Source organism: Tyto alba, unplaced genomic scaffold (assembly GCF_018691265.1).
Source record: "Tyto alba isolate M040663 unplaced genomic scaffold, T.alba_DEE_v4.0 Super-Scaffold_1, whole genome shotgun sequence".
NCBI lineage: Eukaryota > Metazoa > Chordata > Aves > Strigiformes > Tytonidae > Tyto > Tyto alba.
Window position 1 is genome coordinate 31163495 of NW_024881261.1, and position 17809 is coordinate 31181303.

Consider the following 17809-nt stretch of genomic DNA (forward strand, 5'->3'; position numbering starts at 1 on the left):
TGGGGCTCTGAGCAACGTGATCTAGTTGAAGATGTCCCTGCTCACTGCAGCAGGGTTGGGACTACATGACCTTTGGAGGTCTCTTCCAACCCAAACTATTACATGGTTCTATGAATATTCTGTTTTCAGGCTTAACTTGTACGCATCATCTTACAAGTAAGCACAATTATATGTGTGCAGTATAGAAGCTGTTATTTTCAAACAGTCAAAACTTAAAGTAGTAGTAACAGGAGTGGAGGCTAAGAGATCTTATTTAATGACAGTACACAGTTGATATTTGGAAAATATACAAAAACAGGTGAAAGATTTTTGCCTTTAAAATTTGGGGAATTTTCTTTACTTTATTTAGTCTGCCTTAAGGTTGCTGGTCCTCCACCAACTTCCAGCATGGTTTCTTTAACAATTTGATTTAAGAATTTAAAATAAAAACGGTTCTGTGGAGTTGAGTGATAACATTCGCATTTGATAACATAGCCAAGAAAAATCTAACTGGAAAAAGAACTTAATGATTTACTTGTGCAAGACTTGCAGATAGCCAGAACACCAAATCAAAACCTGTCAGAATTTATTACATATTATTACAGAAAAGATACCTTTGTCCTTTCTTGAGTTTGAAAACCTGACGTGCATAAACTTATGCTGAAAAACATTTGCTGTCAGTTTTCGATTATATCTATGTAAAAATAACCGCTTACAGGCCAACAATTCAACCGATCGCCATTTCATATTCTCCCTCACAAAAGGAAGGAAGAAAACTACTCTAGTTCACTTAGAAGGGGGGACTTTATGTCTAAGCCCTACAGTAGGATTTTAACATTTGCAGAAAAATCATGAGACTCACAAGTAGTACATTAAGAGTTACTCCTTTCCTGGCAAATTGTTTCTCATGTTTGTGAACCACTGCCAAATCTAACACTGACAGAAGAAACACTTCAAAACTTCAGCATTTTTTAAAGTCTTTCCATTGTTTCAAATATGCTCTTTGAAACAAACAACATTTAACATCCATCATAAAACGTTATCTTTCCCAGGTCAAACACCCATAATTTTAAAAAAGGTAAGTAGTAACTGCTGTAGCACAAGACTATGTACAGTTACTTTTGCCAACACAAATGCTAAGATTTAAAATATAATAGGAGCCCAAATCTATTTGGACAACTAAGTGGTCAGACTACAAGAAAAAAAAAAAATGCTAGGCATCCACCCAATAGCTCCCACTGACAAAATATTCAGATTGAGATTTTCAGATAGCCTGTAGCACTAAACCATTTGGCAACAGTTCTGTCTCTGTATAAAGACAAACTTAAATCAAGGAATAGAAGACTACCACAAATGGGGGATAAACAGAAAAAATAGTCTACATAGTTCTTCATGCCCCAACCTAGACCTTTAGAACGCTAGAACTCAGGCCATTTGACAGAAACAAACCTTAGTTACAAGTAACTAATTTTAGAAGTGAATTGAAACAAAAAAGCAACAACAAAAAACCCAAAACAAAAACAAACCTGTGAAGTCTCCTTCTAAAGAAAGATCTACCAGAAAAGCTCACCAATCTGACCCTAAAAAAAGGGCCATCACTCAGTGCCACCTTTATTAGTGGATTTCTTCCCTCAACTATGAGACAAAAGGAAGACAGTGGCACACTTGCAAACTGTACACTGAAATTCCACTGAACACCCTGATACACAATATAAATCAAATTTAACCACAGCAGCCAGATAAACTGATACTGTTGGTATTGAACACAATCAAGTGATTTTTGTTCCTGTCCTCCACTCACTGACTCAGTCATGTAAAATGATACCAATTAAAAAGGACCAACCAAACCACCTATTAGACTGGGTTAGAAATCAGATGAGACACAAACTGTCAGAGCTCCAGAGGATGACGAGGTGGCCACGAATTGGCCAACCCCACACATCCAAGTTGCTGTCAGGTAGAACCATCAACTCAGAGGTTGAGGAGACCTCTAGAAGTTGCTTAGTCCAAACCTCCTGCCCAGCACAAAGTCAATTTCAAAGTCAGGTTAAGTTTCTCAGGACTTGGTCTGGTAATATCTTGAACACATTCAAGAATAGCAGTTCTGCAGCCTCTCTCAGCAACATGCCCCAGTACCTCACCATTCTAATTATTTTTTTTTTTTTTTTTTTTTTTTTTTAATCCAGTAAGAAATTACCTTGCTGTAACTTGTAACCACTAATTCATCATCCTTTCAACATGCACTCCTGGGAAGACTCTAGCTCCACCTTCTCTAAAACACCCATCGGGTAGCTGAAGACAACAAACACATCATTCCTCAGCCTTCTGCAGGCTGAACAAACACACCTGGGGCTTGGCAGCAGCCCCTCTGCTGCAGGCCACGCCGTTGCATCCGTCTCTCTTATACTGGGAGACCCAGACCTGGAAGACCAAGCCTGCAGCCTGCTAGCTGATTTCTGTTCTCATTCAGCAGAACCATGAGCCAAAACCAAAAGGTTTAGTCCTGATCCTGTTATTCTCCTCCCACTTGCAGACCTGAGCTAGTACCCCATGTAACCAAGGGATAAGGTTCCTCAAATAACTGATGTGATGGTGTTGGGGTTTTTTGTTTGCTTTGGTTTTTGATAGGTTGGATTTTTGACAGATCAGGTCAATGAAATGACTTAACCTGGTCACCACAATTGCTACACGGAATATAACCGAAGTAGTGACAGGCACAGAACCAGCCATTATCTCACTGCCCTATCAGATAGGTGAAAAAATAATCAAGAGTCATACAGCGAAAGCAACACTAAAATCATACAGCATAGCCTCGGTTTACAAGGTTATTAGCTCAAATACCATGTTATGTTACTGCCAAAATAATTTTGTTGCTTGCCACGGCAGATTAAGGGAAGTGTTTTTATGAAGATCTATGCAAACATTTTGCAAGGCAAGCATGCGTGGGCAGAAGCAACATAATTCAGATATGTTCGTTGCTAACCTACAGCGTGACTGCAGCAGTTACACTCTATTTCAGCTAACACAGAAGTTGGGTGTTTGTGATAGAATTTTACCCCGAGCTCTGCATCTGTTAATCTACCCTGAATCTCAGCACAGCAGCTTCACCATTAGCATTAGACTGCTTGAAGTTTCTGAACTGGCAGAAGTGAATGCACACTGAGATCTCAGTTTGAAAATGATGAAACTGTCTGAACTGCACTGAAACCCATTATAGATGTACACATTAGAACAGAAACAAAAACATGTTTTGTTTTGTTATGTTTTGTATCAGTTACCTTTATATATTCTCAACAGCAGCTACATCCACTGCATACTGCTTTTGGGGAATAAACGTATTTTTTAACCAACATTACACATTTTGAAATATAGCATGGGACACTAAGTTGAGAAAACACCGTGACAATTTGGCTAAAAGAGTACAGGAGGTGATCAAGTAATTTATTTTTACTATATACAGTCTTACTAAGAAAATGAGATACAGCATCCATTTTAATTTTTGCTCTTAAGATCAAATTTTATTGACCTCAGGGTAAACTCAATCTTCCCCAAAAGTTTATGTTCAGATTTTAAACTTGTGGAATGTAACTAGTCAAGAATAGATTTCTCACATTCAGGCTGAGGAAATGAAAAACTCCCCAACTTGCACCAGAGACACTTCTGCTAGGAGAGGTAGAACACAAAAGACTCTATGCAGTGAAACAGAAAGAGTCAATTTGATCCCTTTGGTTTGGGGGAGCTATGGATGAAGCAGCAGCAGCTCAGAAAGAATCTGCATCAGAACAGGATACTCTCTGCAAGTGCTTCGTCCTAACTAAAACAACTGCAGAATTTTGACACAGGACTCCTCGTTTCAGTGGGTGATTGTTTTTATTTGTGGGAGGAGGGAAGGGAATAGAAAGAATTCCTTTGACAAGAGAGCTGCATTGCTAACCACAACCAGGATCATTTTACCTCTTTTGCTACAAAGAGGTTACATGCCATGAAGAAAAACGCCATGATCTAACAGCTTCATATTATTTTACAAATCATACAACTCCAACCAGTTGCTAGAGAAGATATTTTTGCAGTTGATTTGCTTGGTATGTTTCACAGCACTTGATATACAGTATTCATCATTTAGGCCACAATAAATGTAGTATCTCATACCCTTGCTGATCCTTCCCATGAACAAAGCTATACTTCGCTCCCAAAGAAAATCCAGAGTCATTATTTATCTCATTTTTGTGATATCATACAGAAGGGTAGCGGAAAAAAAATAAAGTCAACAGTTGCAGACACCTCACTGGCAGAATGATTTACAACCTGAATTAAAAAGGGGGGTGGGAACCCGCCAAACACAACATGGTCTGAGTTTCAAACTACGATTTCCTCCTTATTTTCTTTTACCTGAAAATGTTTATGCAGCCTCAGAGAAGTACACAAAACATGTGTTAATGACCCTAGAGGAAGAGTAGGTATAAACTGATGTTGCTGTATCTTTGTAACATCTACACTAAATATTCCACAGAGCATTCCGTTCCAAAGTCAGCTTGAAACTTTCAATACAAACACAGTTCTATTATAAAAAGCCTTAATGATATTCTCCTGCAGGTTTTTTTGTTTTGTTTGTTGTTTTTTTTTTGTTTGTTTGTTTGTTTTTTGTTGTTGTTTTTGTTTTGTTTTTTTGTTTGTTTGTTTATGTTTGTTTGGTTTTTTAATGGTGAAAGCTTTAAAATGTGTTCACTAAGTACACAACCATTGTTCTGCCAAGGAACAATCTAGTACTGCTGCAGTGCAAACATTAAATGGAAATTATATGATCTTTAAAACACATTACTTCAAATTGCTATTTTGTATCCATGGGAAGAGATGGGAAAACAAGCAAAATACACAAACCTACATCTCCATGAAAAAAAAAGTAAATATTTACCTAGAATTTACATAATACTGTACTATAGGGTAAAAAACTTTGAAAAATGTGAAGACAATAAACGCATCAGATAATTAACTACTCAAATAAACATTTTAGGCACAATAACACGTTTCCAGAAAGCCCTGATGAACACTGCTACAGCTCAGCAAGGATTCCCGATACCTCAAACCGCTTCAAACCCAGGCTCTTTCCTAGTAAGCTCCTATGCTTAATCGGAGCCGACCCAACCCCCCGAAATCCTCGCGAAGTGAAAGGCACTGAAGGAGACGGTGCCTGTGCCGCAGCCGGCGTGCGGGCAGCGGTGGGAACGGCCACGCAGGGACCGGAGCGGGGCCGGGGCCGGAGGAGCGGGGCCGGGGCCGGGGCCAGAGGAGCGGGGCCGGGGCCGGGGCCAGAGGAGCGGGGCCGGGGCCGGGGCCAGAGGAGCGGGGCCGGGGCCGGGGCCAGAGGAGCGGGGCCGGGGCCGGGGCCAGAGGAGCGGGGCCGGGGCCGGGGCCAGAGGAGCGGGGCCGGGGCCGGGGCCAGAGGAGCGGGGCCGGGGCCGGGGCCGGGGCCAGAGGAGCGGGGCCGGGGCCGGGGCCGGGGCCAGAGGAGCGGGGCCGGGGCCGGGGCCGGGGCCAGAGGAGCGGGGCCGGGGCCGGGGCCGGGGCCAGAGGAGCGGGGCCGGGGGAGCGGGGCCGGGGCCGGGGCCGGGGCCAGAGGAGCGGGGCCGGGGCCGGGGCCGGGGGAGCGGGGCCGGGGCCGGGGCCGGGGCCGGGGCCAGAGGAGCGGGGCCGGGGCCGGGGCCGGGGCCAGAGGAGCGGGGCCGGGGCCGGGGCCGGGGCCAGAGGAGCGGGGCCGGGGCCGGGGCCGGGGCCAGAGGAGCGGGGCCGGGGCCGGGGCCAGAGGAGCGGGGCCGGGGCCGGGGCCGGGGCCAGAGGAGCGGGGCCGGGGCCGGGGCCGGGGCCAGAGGAGCGGGGCCGGGGCCGGGGCCGGGGCGGCCGCGGCGGGGCTGGAATGCGGAGCCAGTAACCCGATCTCCTCCCGCCCCTCCTCCCGCCCCGCAGCGTTTAGCAAGTCACTGAACCTCTTAAAATGGCATCTCGGCGCTGCCTGGCAGGGAGGAGAGCCGCTCGCGTCCTCTCTCCTGAAATAGGAAAGGACCGCGCAGATTTTGGGGGGAAGCATTTCTTCCGCGGGGCGCGGCGGCCGAGCGCAGCCGGCGCTGTCGGTCACGGCCGCCGCGGGGAACAATCGCTTCTCAGTTAAGCCGTGAAGGTCTCATTTGTTCCGCCCACCTCTACCCCGACTCAGAATTCACCTGACTTTTCCTAAACCTGAGAAACGAATAGATCTCACTCAGAAGCAAGGAAGTTGTAAGAATGGCCCTTTTTCATCGGACGCGCCTCGGAACCCGAACAATCACGTACATCACACCAGACAGAGTTTCAGCCAGATCACCGCTTCATAAACCCAAATAAAAGGGACAACTTTGTTATCAATCCACTTAATTTTTCCAACTATACACTTATAGTTTATTCTGGAAACAGTGACACTAAATGTCTAGGCTTTTGGGTCAATTACAGACGTGCACAGAGAAAGCAATAAACACAATAAAGTTACCTCTCAAGAAAGCACACGAGCTGATCTTACAGATACAAAAGCTGTCTTCATCTATCTTCTCTAAAAGATGATATTTCTGTAGCACGAAAAAAAAAATGCTGCTGCAATTTGGAATAACAGAAGTACTTGACTGTAAACAGAATAGCCAAGATTTTTACCATTCTGAACATACTGAAACGACTAAGATATCATTATCCTACTAGATAAGAGACAAAGGCTTGGGGGGGGGGGGGGGGGGGAATTTATCACTCATTCTGGTGATAGCACAGTGTAAGAAGAGAGAAAGAATAACTTGAGTAAAATTGCTACCGCTGGAAAAATGTTTTTCATTAAATAAACTACCAGAGGTATTCTATCAAGAACAGAAAAAAAGCCCTCAAGGTATCACAGGAGGGTGCAAGTCTTTAGGGCACCAGCGTGGCAATGAGGAGCTCACACTGACTTTCTCTCTGATTTCCACAGGAGGTGGTTTCTGCTTTTGTTGGTTTAACTAAATATGACACTGCAAAACTGGCAAGCTTGGCAATTCTTCTGCAACTCTACCAAGAAGAGACCTTTGGCCAGGGTACAATGTATCTGTAGGATCAGTCTGTTCACGTAAAAAACATCTCACCAGCAACAAAGGCTGCCAGAAACTCCTAACTGTCATCAAGTTTTGGGCCTAGATTTTTAAACGTATTTAAGAAGTCAAGAGCAGAAATTCAAAGCTGAAGGATCTTTAGATATAGGATCCTTCACCCACACTGTTTCTCCTGTATTGGTTCCCAACTACAAAATAGGAACAAATTCTAAATGTTAAGAGATGTTGAATTGAAGCTGTATTTTCATGCTAAAACCCCCAAATCTAGTGAGGAATGTCAAATTCCACTACAATGTGGGGTTCCAAAAAGACTTCAAATCTGGAAAAAAACCCTAGAGTAGACAGGATGATTAAAATAATCACTCTTATCAATATAATAACACATTTACAAAACACTCTACTACAAACATTTCTTAACCTTGGTTATTGCAGGTCAAGGATCAGAAGCAGTAACAGCTGGCTATTTTACCATTGTATTCTAGGCAGAGTAAATGCAAGGATTTTTTTTTGTTACATATCAGAACAAAAATCCTACTCGGATGCCTTTGTCACTTACAGGATATGAGAACTTTAAACATAAATATTTTTATGTACTGCAAATATTGACTTATATTTGCAAGACCTCTTATTACTTTACAAAAGGCAAAATACTCTTATTTTGCTTGTATGCATCACGTACGATATATTTCGTCTCTGAGATTATGCAAAATTCTAAATCTTTTAAATCTTTCCCTGAAGGAACCTCTCTTATCTGTTACTCATCTACTGAATTTACTTCTGATTTATAATTTGTATTGGATAACTAAAATTCAAAGTAGGATCACGGTTTCTAACTAACAGTATTTTCTGGTTTACTCAGCACTTCTCCATTAACCTCAAGGTAACAGAAAATGCACCAAATATTCCAACAAACCAGCAGTTATTTTGATTTTATTTTAAAATATATTTAGTAATGCTTACTTGGTTGGAATGAAATCTATTTAAATTGTTGGTTAAAAGTGGAAGAGCAAGTATGTTTACACATTAAAACTGAAGGTCAAAACAGCATGACACGATTACCTGACAGCTATTAAATGGCTTGCAAGAAGGTATTACATGTTGACTCTCTTTCAGAAGGCCTATATAACAGTTCCGTCTTTAACATCCAGTTGTACTTTGTTGTGTCTTTTTTTAACACAACCTTCCCCCTCACTCCCACAGGTCATGTTTTGGTCTCAGGGCCTACTATTGTGATATTTCACACAAGCACTATATATAAAGAAAATGAAGTCAGCCCTACGAGCACAAAGTAATCCCAAAGACTTCAACAGGGATCAAACCCACAGCGCTGAAAATAAAGTATATGTATTTTACTGAGGATTCTCTGCTAATGCACTGTTTTCCAAAAGAGCAGATAGAGAACATGACTGTGATGTTTTATGAGGGAACTCACAAGTGCCTTTAGTACTTCGGTTCAGCATAAGTTTCATGCCAGCAAAGATTACAACCAGTCACTGGGGGGGGGGGAACAAACCAAAATAACAACAAAAGATCCAAACCAAACAACCCAACAACCCTAAACTCACACTTTCAATGGAAATTAATTTTAACAAATGAAAAGTAGTGTCAGGAAATAGACCTGCTTATAACAATTTTAATGTCTTCACAATCACAACGTTCTTTGAAAGCTACAGGCTACATATCACAGAAAAATACATACATGGCGAAACAATGATTATCTGCAGAAGAGACGCAAAATAGATCACCAAGTACTGTTAAAAAGGAGTACTGAAAGGGAAAAATATCCTTTAATTTCTTTTAATTGTACTAATCCTGGGTGCATGAGCAATATAGATCCTGACAGGTGTCATTCTAAACGTCCTTTTGAGCACATTTCATGTGAAATGTTACTGTAAACAGTAACATTTGTTTTTGCAAGTGCTACTTTAGACACCCATCTCTATCACAACAGTGCACAAGCAGTTCCACTGAGCTATAACTGAACTCTGAGTCTAGCCAAATGAAGCTATGCCTATGTGTTACTGCTTGCAAGAGCAGAGAGACAATCTTCTGAAAGATGTATCAAACTGTTTTAAATAAAGTTATTTTTAAAGTATACTTTTAGAAATTTGCATTCTAAATTAAAATTACAAACTCAACAGTATTGACAAACTTGTTTGTATGAAGATAAAGTATTTCCTAACATACCTTCCAAAAGCACAAGTTCTAGATGATAATGCTTCCCACTGAAAAAAAAATGCAGTGCACAAGAACAGAATTCAGTAAATCTAGCATTTTCAAAAACAAGTGAATTTGAAAAAAGCCATTTATACCAAACCTGTTTGCTGTTACAGTATAATGGGTTCAGTAGGTGGAGGAGTGTGGATTGCATACATACTAATATATAAACATGTGGCTGCATTGGTACTCCTGTGACCTTGCCAGACATTTCAACACTGTATTTTTAGATTATTCTCTCATACCAACTGCACTGTTAGGATGGCATTTAATTCCACTATGTTCATTGTCAAAAAGGTAGTCTTCTGCTTCAACTGCAGCATTCTTTGAAAAATACATTTTAAAAGACTGTATTTAACTGTCAAATGTCATAGCCATGAGACAGCTTCATGTAAAACAGAGAAAGGAACATCCACATTTCACTTGCTAGATGCTGTGTTACTTTAAGCTGCTTTGGACCGACTCCATAAACCTCCTTGGATTTGGGAATAGCATACATGTTGTTTTATCTGTCCCTGCTATATAAAGATTTTATTGCACCTTTTCTCTATTCTACTAAAGCCTAGGTTACATGAGGAAAACAGAAGAAAAAACTTAGCTGAATTGATCCCTTCTGCCCTGGACGTGATGCCAAACACACACCTATGGTATTTCTGGTTCTTATACATCAAGTGACTCTTTCATCTCAAATCTTCCTCTGCGTTGGGGCAGGGGGGAAGGGGAATCAAACACAAAAACCATCACACAACAGACAAATTGTACTACAAGCAAAAGACCTAGGAAGGCCTGGTTTCCTAGAGATTCATGTTCTATTTTGGTCTATATCTTTTCCCAACATAACTGCCCCAGCTCTCTCCCTATATCCTGTATGATTTCACTCTCCCCATCCTTTGAAATATATCCATTTCCCCCCCACACACATATTCCTCTAACCACAGTTCTCTCTCCCTTTCCCTCCCACGTCCTCTTGGTGCCAAACAACACGTCTCACTGGCTGGACAGTATACGCATATTGACTTCCCCCTTATCAGGCATAACAAGTTTACTGAACACTTCTGATCATAACATCCTTCACCTCTGGGGACATTAACACAGCTCTAGACCTTTGAAACCGAAACAACGTGACATCCACTCCATAATCTTACCAGACATCTAATCTTCAAGCCTGCTGATACACGCAGCCTGTCTTTGAAGTTTTAGGTATTAGGAATTTGGCAAAATCCAAAACTTTACATACTACAGAGACAGAAACACTTAACAAAACTACAAAACAAAGGACACAACTGCAAAAGGAAAAGACTGAAGAGGAATGAGGGAATGGGAAAGTAAAGCTTCTGCTCAACCCATTTTTGCCTTAGGGAAGGGGGATACACTCAATATATGCTAAGAAGTTATGCAGGATCAGTTATTCAAGCTAATAAAAAAAGCCCATTCCCAAACGGGTAACACTCCCAAATGGCAGCCTTACCCACAAGCACACCACACTACAACATGTCTGGAAGGAGCACTTTTGTTCTGTATGCCAACACTGGCACCTGGTCTGCCACAACCACAGCTAGGCTCGCAAGAAGTGAAGCCTATTTACAAAAGGTAAAAAAAAAAGGCAAGAAAAAAAAAAGCAAAAAAGGTAATTGGCTTTCAGCCAGTTTAAATTCCTATAGCATCAGAGGAGTGCCAACCAATGCTGCAGTGAAACAATAGGCAAGGATGTACAAGTGTGGCATTAACATGGAGTAGAACTGGCCCTTCGAGTGTACCCGGCTGCTAGGCTTGCTTATCTATAGCACAGAACTGCCCTCTTCATCTGCTAGTTAGTTATTCAGCTAGCAGATTTTCATTGCAGACAGCAATGGAAGTCTACCTGGCTGCACTGCTCCAGTCCTTAGGAAATCCTATTATCAGTCTTTCCACACTAAGCAAAATAAAGTACGTGAACAGAAAATGTTCAAGATAAGGTAGACAGTAAAAACATGTTACTTCATGTTTGATGGCAGTATCATTAAACCAAACCCAACGAATGTGTCAATGAAGGCAGCTAGATACCAGTGCAATATAAAAAAAAAGCTGTAGGCGTTACAGACACTACTGGATGTAACAGCAGAGGAGCTGACGTGCCTGGGTGCGTGTGGGTGTGATAAAAGGCATACGAATTAGCCTACTGCACTGTAGCAGATGTCTAGCCAAGCGCCCTGTGACACCGCCTGCTATCAGACCAGTCAGGAAAGGAGGAAGAAGAGACTTCTCCCTTACTCCATCCAGAAGTCTGTGTAGTTCCTGACCTACAACTGGACACAAGTGAATGCGCTACTGCTATCAATGGACACACCCTTTAACAAATCTGTATGATTGCAAACATGCACAGTGCTTCCATACCCAGCCACATATTCTGGCAGCGACTCTTCAACTGAAGTATTCACTGTGAGGAAGGAAAGAAACACCACATTTTACTATGCTTGTAACCTGTCATCCCCTTATACCACAGAATAAAAACAAACACTGGTGAAAAATTATTCCTTACTAGTTTCTTAAGTTAATTTATGGTTTGATAGACTACCATCACCATTTCCTTCTCTGCTGCTTCTCTTTCCGTGACTCAAGAAGCCCAGGTCCATTTAGTACTGCATCCCATTAGTACTGCCCGAGGAATTAAAAAACAAAACCAAACCAAAAGATTACCTTCTAGTTTTAATGGGATTGTTGAAATTGTGTTACCAGTACTACATAACATGCATGACCATATATAATGAATGTGTACAGCTGCATAATCACATTTTAAAAAAAACTTTTAATTATTCTATTGAATGCTGCTTCAAAATTGGCTTAAATTTATTTAAGATTGGGCAGATCGTAAAAAGGGAAGTGCTGTCCCTCCTCTCCCCTTACTCCTCATATGGTATCACAGTGAGCTGGAACTACTGAGAACACAGGGGGGTTTTTTATAGGGTTAGTTTTCAGGCAGATTAGCAAACAAATTCAACCTTCCACCCAGCCACCATTACACAAATACAAAAGTTACAGTGGAAACACACAGCCAATGGGCAGAAAGAAAGGGGGGGGAAAAAAAAAAAGTTTTAGACACCATAAGCAGACAGGTGCAATCTAAAGTTGGAGCTTCACAGCAAAGAGCTATCTGGAAAACGAAGATATCCCCAAGTGTTAATACCCAATTTAGAGTCTATTACTGTTTTTCCTCCCTCTGAATTAAATAACATTGCACTTACTGTACCTCATCTGATACTTTATCATCCAGGCATTCAGTACTGCTACAGCCAGTTTACACCACCTGTAACAGCTACAAGTTTCACCACTCCACTATCCACTCCCCTTTCCACACCACTTCCAAACACACAGAACAGAGTCCTGTCACTTGCTTCCAGCAAGGCTGTTAGCACCTCTCAGCCACAGGGGTAACCTCCCAATTTCTTTCTGGGAGCCCAGAACTGGCCAGAGCCTTCCAGATATGTCTCACCAGTGCTGAGCTGAAGGGCATCAGCACCTCCCTCAACCTGCCCACAACACGCTCCCTAACACAGCCCAGGAGGCTGCTGGCTTTCTTTGCCAGCTCATGTTCAACTTGCTGTCCAGTATGACCCCCAGGTCCTTTTCTGCAAAGTTGCTTTCCAGGCAGTCAGTCCCCACTCTGTACCAGTACATGGGGTTGTTCCTCCCCAGAAAACAAGCCCCGCAGGGTTTTGCATTTCTCTTTGTTGAGCTTCAGGAGGTTCCTCTCTGCTCACTTCTCCAGCCCATCCAGGTCCCTCTGAGCTGCTGCACAACCACATGGCCTATTAAATGATCCTTCCAGTTCGGTATCACCTACAAACTTGCTGAGAGTGAGCTCTGACCCATCATCTATGTCACTTACGAAGATGTCGCACCGTACTGGAACCCAGCATTGACCCAGGGGCGCACTGCTAGTGACTTGTCTCCAGCTGGACTTCATGCTGCTGATCACAACTCTTTGAACCTGGTACCTCATCCAGTTTTCAGTCTCTCTCACTGTCCCTTTGTCTAGTCTGTACTACCATCAGCTTGTTGATGAAGATGTTACAAGAGACGCTGTCAGAAGCCTCATGGAGGTCAGGATAAACAATATCTGCTCCTCTCTACTCACTCGCTGAGCTAGTCATTTCATCACAGAAGCTAGCAGACACTCACCAACATCACCCATGCGGTCCTGCTGCTAGTCCTGACAACTCAACCATCCAAAAGGCACAGCTCCATGAATTCCAATGGTGCTCCCACAAGTGAAAAGCCCACAGCACCCCACACCCCTCACCATCCCAGCCTGTTCTTCCTGGAGAGCCCATAACCAGTCCTCGCAGCACTCCAGCCATGTCAGCTGTGCCACCACACCTCTGATCAACAAGACTGGAGCCATGTGGCTGCATGCACACCTCCAATTTCTCCTGTTTGTGCCCAGTCTTTACCACAGCGTATGGCAAAGTGAGATCCAAATCAATGAAGTATTAAACTTGGTGCAGAAGGAAACTTCGTATCGGCTACATTTTAATAGCCTGAAACCTCATTTCACATTATGACAAAGTCACAGATGATGGAGGGAAAAATCAATAGTGACAATGGAGTGATAACTACTTGAGGAAAGGAAACTTATGGATACATATGGAGAGGTGCTATACAGCTACACACAGAGAAAGGACATACATAGTTCTGTCGCTCCTACCCCCAGGTAAGAAACCCTGCTAGGAGGGCTCTGGTGAAGGATGAGTCCTACCTCGTCGCACTCCAGCACCTAAGCCCAGCAGGCCCTTCTCACCACATCACTGCCTCTCTGCACACACTGCTCCAAGCCCCAGTTCTGCTCTTTCAAATCCTCAGGAGACCCTACCAGCTGTATTTATAGCACATCCACAGCTTCTCTTCTCATTGAAAGTAACCCAAAGGAGATTTATTTTACCTTCGGTTGTTCCAAGTAGACGTAGTGAAAAATATCTTCCTGTAAACAATTACTTTTCCAAAATCAGATACACTTTGAAAACAATATTCAACATTTCTGAAAACCATGAAATTTATCCTATATAAGCTCAAACTTTAAAATTTTGGCTAAAATTCTTTGAAGCAAGAAGGTTGTTACCTTTTCACAGAGCAAAAATCATCATAGGCTCTTACACTAACTACATCACCCTTTACATCAACACTCAAACCAACCCCTGCTCAAAGACCTGTTCTAACATATGTAAATCTCAGTACCAACAGGTAACTGATGAACACCAACATTATCAAAACAGTACAAAGGAAAAAAGAACACAACAGAAAATGTAAAATTACACATTCTTATAACTTGCTTAATATCTCACAGAGACCATTTCTAACTAAAACGGTTTAACATTTTAAGATTAGTGTATGAAAACATGTTGTGGATATATATTTTAATGTATTTAATGTGCACTGCTGTCTCAACTAGCTCCTGGTTATTGGGATGTTGGAGGAATCTTCCAGAGAGCAGTGTTATTCCCACAGTTGTCTGCTGCAAACTGCCTTGTGCTTTCCTCTGGAGCAATACCAATGGCCACCATTGGGAGCAAAACATTTCAGGCAGGTTTCTTCATCTGTAACATTCTTTTCTCACTAGTGCACCCTCACTTCATGTATTTTTATTTAGCTATTCTCCCTGTAACCAGCCTCATCTCTGAAATTAAGTCAGCAGAAATTAAAAGATACTCAGTGAAGAACCACCAAGTAATAAAATCACAGAATTTAATTGCAGTGAACAACCGTACATGCTACAGATGCTTAAGGACAAAGAAGGAAATACTTACAGCAGCTCACCAGCTCTTCCCTCCACCTTCATTCTCTCTCCCCCTGCCTTGTTCCTAAAGCTATTACTGAAAGTATTACAGCGAGATGTAAATATTATACAACAGCATTTGAAACTCTGAGAAAAAGTTGACTAATGCCATTTCTGCAGCAGAATCTCTGGCTAAGGAATGCACAGCTGCTGAGCAGATGTATAATTTCAGCATTTAGATTCCATTATTTCAAGGGCGATTTTTTTTTTACTAGATGTTTTCAGATTTTCTATTTCCATCTGGTTTTTGACCTCCCTCAGTTTAGTCCCCTCCTTTCTGTTTTAGCTCATTATGCCAAAATAATTTTCTAAATTAGAAACATCTCTTCATTTAAAAACTTGTGAATTTGAAGAGAGGTGGGGGAGTGAAGCAGGACCGGGGCGGAACAAAAACAGACAGTTCAACAGAGGCTTGGGTTTGAAGAAAAACTGTCCTGTCTGGGTTGGCTTTTATTTTGCAGTTCCTGGTTTAACCCAAATTGGCGAGTCTCTAACTGCATTCCTTCCATGAAATTTCAAGAGCAGGAAACTGAAGAATATCAGCTATATGGGAATGTTCCTACACTTCACCAGAGCCCTCTGCGCTAACTTCTGAGTAGGATATCATTTCAGGTTTTGATTCTTTCTGTTTAGAGTTGTAGTAAATAAATGATAGTTGTAAGTTAAAAAAAAAAAAAAAAAAGTAACTCACCACGTACCAAAAGAGCTTTACAAAACATACAAAGACTAGTGTAGGCCTGTATCAGTAGTTGTCAACTTAAATCAATTAATGCAAATGTAGTAAAAAAAAAAATAAATGGAGTTAGCATTATTCAAAAAAATTTCTGTTCATCTCACCGAAGAAGACTAGGGCATACAACACTGTCTGTCTTAAACTTTGGTCCACACTATGAATTTTAAAGAACTATCACTGGTAGGACCACTGGCTCAGCTCAGCAAATATGACAGATTAGCTGCAAAACCTATCAAATTTTTATTTTAAGCTCACAAAAATAATTTTCCTGGGTAAGGAAGGGCACAATCTTCGATCTTAATGAATGGCATACACTTCAGAACACTCCTACAGAAAATTTTCTATAGGATATTTTCACAAAAAAAAGATTAAACTAGTAAACATAGAAGATAAAATTAGAAAAATTCTTCAGTACCTAAAAAGAAAAAAGCATTGTTTTGTTCTGTGAGATTTATTGTTTGCTTTGTGTCCAGGAGAGTAGACATTCAAAACAAGTTTTAAAAAATACTTCAAAGCAGCCCAAATAAAATCCCTAATAAAACTTCCTGTATCCCATATCATAAGGGACATCACTGCTTAACACTTAGTACCACTACTGAACTTTTGATTATTGCTAAAATCCCTTCGATAATCTGAACAGAAAATAGCCTGTCTGGGGTGTCGAGCCTAAGAAGGACTGCGGCTGCTCCTCATCAGCTGGCTGTGCCTTCTCCGCCCTGCCCTGCCCTGCCCCAGTCCCGGCTTGTAATTAACTCTCCGTTGCCCAAACCAGCGTCTGTCAACTGCAAGGCTTGTCCCTCAGAAAAACACAGAGGAGGGTACAGGAGGGTATCTGAAACCTTCTCCGAGGCATTCTATAACAGATTCATTTCTCTTCCACGAAGAAGAATATGCAGCAAGGAGTAGGACGTTTTACACAGCTTTCTGGTTTTCTCATTCACATTTCCAGTAGCTGAGGTTCACTGCCTTCTTCCTCTAAGTCACTCTTGTTTGCATACTACTCCCCAAGTTCTTTCCTTTCCAAGCACAGGGGACAGCATTTCCTATTTCCAATATCCATTCTTCCTGCTGAACGACTCCTCACAATATACCTGCTCATGCTTCCTTTTCAAGCCCTCTATACCCCTGCACAACAACATGGGACAGGGTCTATGATTCTGCATCTCCACCACACTGAATTTCAACTGAACAAAAAACAGGAAAAAGAATGATTAATTTAGAAAACATTATCTGAGCTTATGCACTGCTTCTGTAACCCTGAAATTCTGAGTCTGAGCAAGTAATTTACTCATTTGCACAACAAATCTTTCATGAGCAGAATATTAATTCTCTGCAGAAGTGAAATCTGTTACTACAGTCCTCCAGAAGGCATGTGGACTCTGCTCACTGATCTCCAGTCAAGTTTGGGATCAGGCTCTCATAGAGGAAATGTGAAGGTCTATGAGCCGTTTTAGGTTTTTTTCAAATCAAGAAGTTGTTAACAAATAACACTATAAAGAGAAGAGAAAAGCAGATTTAGACCACTTCAACAGCTGCAGCAGTGAAAAGGAAATAGTTTCCACGAACCAGGTCTGTATCCTGGTACGCATCTTCTGAGACTTCCTTTGATATTTCTCTGACTTATCGCTGCTACATCTGCTTGTATTTTTATCAGCCAAAACATGGCAAGATCGACAGTTGTCTCCAAGATGGTGAACAGAGGGAATACAGGCACAAAGAACTGCTAGTTGCTTCCACATTTTATGCTAATAAAGTTGACCAAAGCCATCATGTAAAGCAATTATCTGAGGAGACACTGAGAAAATTTAAGTTATTTCAAGTTATTGTAAAAAGCACTGCTGTTTTTATACCATATGACGCAAATTAAGCTACAGTACTGAAGAGCTGAGTTAGTAATACTGATTTTTTTACCCCCTTTTAACGCACAGACAACTCGTCGTACACTAGAATTATATTTAAGCCTACTGCATTTTG

General features: G+C 41.8%; 1 protein-coding gene across 3 annotated transcripts in view; it reads right to left on the reverse strand.

The window, feature by feature from the left end:
• BMPR1A (bone morphogenetic protein receptor type 1A) overlaps positions 1–17809 on the reverse strand; it is an 83953-nt gene that overhangs the window by 61336 nt on the left and 4808 nt on the right. Inside the window, exon 1 of one of the 3 annotated variants that reach the window (XM_032994098.2) lies at positions 5961–6070. The exons of the other annotated variants lie outside the window; for them this stretch is intronic. The gene's annotated coding sequence lies outside the window, so the exon portion shown is untranslated. Of the gene's footprint in view, positions 1–5960; positions 6071–17809 lie in introns of those variants that run through there. 3 annotated transcript variants of the gene reach the window in all.